This window comes from Mercenaria mercenaria, chromosome 11 (assembly GCF_021730395.1).
Source record: "Mercenaria mercenaria strain notata chromosome 11, MADL_Memer_1, whole genome shotgun sequence".
Lineage (NCBI taxonomy): Eukaryota > Metazoa > Mollusca > Bivalvia > Venerida > Veneridae > Mercenaria > Mercenaria mercenaria.
Window position 1 is genome coordinate 76736934 of NC_069371.1, and position 5192 is coordinate 76742125.

Consider the following 5192-nt stretch of genomic DNA (forward strand, 5'->3'; position numbering starts at 1 on the left):
TACCGTTGTGTTATATTTTTCATCTCAAATATGAACGAGATCGAGTCGTATATGAACAAAATTGTATAAAAAACGACTACAAGCGGAAGTTTACACATAGTCAACTGGTTATTGCCACTCCGGGTTGCGTTCCAATAAAAGGAAGATCTGTAAACTGATGCATGCTCCCTCTACATGTCTTAGACATAAGAAATGTGCCAGTTTTTGAACGAAAGTCCTATGAGTTGTTACAATGCTATAAAATTAACACTAGCCGATGTAGGTTCAAGCTTTGCTTTGGGTGTACAATTTTTCATGTGAGGAAGCCAACCAGCTGGCTTACAGAAAGTCACTCACTACTTAAATAATACATAGTGCGGCACATGCCAGAGGGTATTTCTTCTTCAAATGCTAGAAAAGAAACCATACTGTCTAAATGGTGTCATTGTGACGTAAAAACCAACAGAAGCAAAAACAAATGTAAAATTAAGTAAAAGATTATCTAGAATCGAGTTATGTTTTCATGCCTTGCTCATTGATATCATTGTTCATTCACAAACCCAGAAGTTCTGTAACACGACTACAACCGGAAGTTTACACAACTGGTTATTGACACTCCGGGTTGCATTCCAATTATTGGAAGATCTGTTAACTGATGCATGCTCCCTCTACATGTCGAGATCGAGTCGTATATGAACAAAATTGTACACTAACTCACGACTATAACCGGAAGTTTACAAACTGGTTATTGCCAACCCGGGTTGCATTCCAATAATAGGAAGATCTGTAAACTGATGCATGCTCCCTCTGCATGTCTTAGACATAAGAAATGTGTCAATTTTTGAATGAAATTCTTTTGAGTAGTTACAATTCTATAAAACTGTTTGTTGACACCCGCCGATGTGGGTTCAAACTTTGCTTTGGGTGTACAATTTTTCATGTGAAGATGCCAATCAGCTGGCTTACAGAAGGCCACCCACTGCTTAAATAATACCCAGTGCGGCACATGCCAGATTGTCTTCCTTCTTCAGATGCTGGAAAAGAAACCATATTATCCAGATGGTGTCATTGTGAGAACCCAACAAAAGGCAAAAACAAATTTAAAATTAGGTACAAGAAGGGAGATAACAGTTATTTAGGAGCGAGTTAATTTCTTGCTCATTGATATCATTATATTCATTCACAAACACAGAAATTCCAACTGAAGCTGTAGATGTATTTTGTGATTTCGTGATTTATGTCAATAAGCCAGTACCGGAGTTGTCTTCGGGGATACATTTGACAGTGTATAACTGAAATGGATGATATCTAATTGCAAAACTGACAAGGGAAAATATAACATAGAAGAAGACAAATTATGGAAACTGAGGAACGAAGAAACGTGATTTGTTTTGTAATTACTTTTCCTCTGAGGGCAATGGGTTTCTATAATACGAAATGCCACCAAGGCAAACAAGGTCTAATGTCCCCTTAGAGCAAACATAAAGTGATACTTATTAGCTCTTGTCACTAGCTGAAGGAAGCTTAACCGGGTTTATAAAGGTAACTCATGCCTTTTTTTTCAATACATGGGTCCATGATATTTCTATACTTGACAGCATATTGAAGGCAAACAGAAAGAGCTTGTTTCATCCAATTAAATCTTGCTATGATAGTCACTATGACTATATGTGAAGTCGCGAAAACATGTGAAAAATTGTCTGATCTTTAACCTGCACATGAAACTTTTATCTTACCTTGTCCGAAATAAAAAAATACATTTAGAAACAAAAGTGAAATATGACATTCAGTTAGGGGGCCGAGTGGTTACGGTTGGCGACTTCATGTTCCATTACTGCTTATGAACAGACTCAATCAAACCGAGTCTGCAATTTTCACTGTTTGCTTTGTTTTCGGTGCTTCCGAGGGATCTACTTTCCAGATTTTATTCAAATCATTTGCCCCTCACCGGTGTTGGTTTGGAACTTCTTTCTTGTTAGGAAGACGTCTATTGGAAGGCCAGTGGTTCTACCCAGGTGCTGATGCCTGAATAACACCAGGAGGGGGCAGTTTGGCTCTTTTTTTTCACCCTAAAAAGCTGAAAGCCACCATATGATCTGTATTTGTGTCGGTGCAATGTTAAACCTAAACAAACACAAAATATACATGAAAACTAACGTCAAAATTTACAATTAGATGGACGGTGAGCGAAGTACCAATGTAGCATATAAAACTTCGATGAAATTAAAAGGAACAAGACAGCAACAGTGATTGAAACACAAGTTGTGATATGAAAAAGTAACATGGCGTCTGTACTCAGTTCTCATATTAGGTCTGTACATATTTCTAGACAGTTTTCATATTGCATAAAAAAGAGACAATCGGATTTGATTGTCTGTCACCACTAAAGCAAATACTTAATTTAATCTGCCTCTGTTTGATCTGATATAAAGTCTAGACTTAATTAATCAGATTTCACAGCACTGGATTGACAGCGCGAATGAATTCGAAATAACTATTCAAAATGCTGAAACTTATAATAACCTGCCGCCATTTTGTTTTAACGCAGTCCTACAGCCTTAGGAACTTTGTCGAATAGATCTACAGATAAGGTAACACTGGAACGTCCCTTGACACATCTAGAACATGTGGCTTAAAAACCTAACGCTAGTTTGAAGGAATATTAATGGTTCTTGTTTTTTTATTAGGATTAACGACACACCGACACAGTAATAGGTCATATCGCGACTTTCCAGTTTTTGAAGGTGGAGGAAGACCCACGGTGCTCCTCCGTGCATTATTTTATCACGGGCGAGCACCTGAGTAGGACCACCGACCTTCTGTAAGCTAGCTGGATGGCTCCTTCACATGAAGAATTCAACGCCCTGAGTGAGTCTCGAACCCATATCAGTGAGAAATAAGTCATTCGAAGTCAGTGCCCTAAAACACAAGGCCACGGAGACTATTAAGAATATTAATATATGAAGCATAAATGCACAAATTTATTGATGCCTGAAGTATTTCAAAGCGATTCAGATGTTTCCTGATCAGAATTGATACTTTGTTTGATCCTACGGTGGTATGTTTAGGTCACACCCTTATTCCTTGAGATTAAATTATCTTGAGCGTTTGACATAATTTGCCGCATGACATCTTATATCGGGCGCTTGGTATCTTATTTTGAGTGCACGAATATTATGTCGAACGCTCGAGATAATTTAATCTTAAAAAGATCAGTGTGTCCTAACAACATACCACCGAAGTATCCTCACGGGTAAATTAAATTTCCCTCGAAGCAGTAATGCAGACTTAATCAGCTAGAAACTTGAGCCATGCAATGTCGTATGCACCTGTAAAATTTAAAATGGACTGGTCTATTATTCAATTTGGGCAGTACCATTTATTATTTGAAGGGATGCTCACTGAACATTTACAGACTGAATAGCGAACAGTGCTTGCACGGACGTGCATGCTGATCTTGGTCTGCACTGGTCACAAAGGCAGAATCACTTGCCGGCAGCAGGCTAAAGGTTAAACCAATACACAGGTTTAAAAATAGTTTTCGAATAAAAAGATAACATTTAAGCTTCATGGCGTATTTTAACAATTTTATTATGAATAATCTTGTAAAAGGGAACATTTTATTTAGGTAACGGACTTTGGCCAGATATGCACTCCCAAAGCTGCATACCTCCAAATGTATGTCATTTTTTTTAGATCTAGAAAAGGCTTTCATTAGTTGGCAAAAAGAAAACAAGTGATTCTGTGCATTTTAGTACTTTTTTTTTGTTTTAAATCAATCAAATATGCAAAATAGAAGGAATTTGGCTTTTGATTTTATATGTTACCCATTAACACACATTAAAATATCTACCTAAATAAAACTGCTTTGTCACTTTCGATATCTAATGTCAATTGCTATCTGTTTAAAAAATGAAATTTTAATGATCAAATGGAGGCATGTCCCTTCAAAGACTTGAGATATAATCAATAAGGATACGTTTTATACTAAAAAATAAAACTTGAAGAAACGTCATACGGTTTTGTTTTGAAATTTTTGCCCTTTATTAGCTCATAGACTATAATATATTTTTTAGTTATAATTCTTTTTAATATTTCAATTCTAGTGAATGGAACCCTTCTATACATGTAGCATATTTTTAATATCATATGATTATTACAATCATTTCTATGAGAAAATATCCAGAACAGACTGGCTTTTCACTCCTATCAAATAACATTAAATGTATTTTACGGAATGTTTTTTTTTTATTTTGAGTCTAATGCCTGGTCTTCTTCCTTTAGAAAGTCAATGATCATTTTTCTCAGGGGATTCCAATGACAGTAACGATGCGTAGAATGAATGGAATCTAACAGTAATACTGACAGCAGATAATAATGCCATAGACTGGTAAATCGGGAAACCAAATATCATGAGACAATGACTTTGTGTTATATATATAAAACCAGGTAAAATAAAGGCATTCAAATGTATTTTATGAGAAAATGATGCAGTTACAATTTGACTTAGTTTGTTCTGTTTGTCCACTGAGACACAATTTGACACTATTGAAGCTTTTAACGGAACCTCAAAGTACCTTGATGATATTTTAAATATGGACAACCTATATTTTTCAGAAAGGCCGAAACACATTTATCCAAAAGAGTTACAGCATAACAAGGCTAATACCTCAACAGATTTAGAAGCGCCATTTTTGGACTAAACTTTAACAATTGTGAATAGTCATTTAGAAACAAATATATGATAAAAAGAACTATTTCAATTTTAAAATTGTCAACTTCCTCAACCTTGATGGAGATGTCCCTCGAGCGACATCATACGGCGTATATATTTCATAACTTACTCGTTCTCAAGACTTTGCTCAAAGTTTGAGAAAATCTTCATATCATCAAAAAGTTATTACAACAGGGTAACCGAGAAGGTTTTCACTAATTTTTACTACAGATCGTCCTAACTTTTAAAGAAATATAACACAAACCTTAAAACACTTTTAAAACTTGGTCTTACACACCCGGTATACTATGAGAATGTAGTTTAAAAAATTCGGAAAATTAAACATAATGCTAATTGTAATCAAATACTTGTATTTGTAAAATGTGTAAAAAGATTTGTCAAAAGAGGATACAATGCGAAAATCGTGAAGCACAGTGCACGTTTGATGATGGACCCCTCTACATTTAGTTTTCTATTTAATGGTGCAAAGACTAATAAA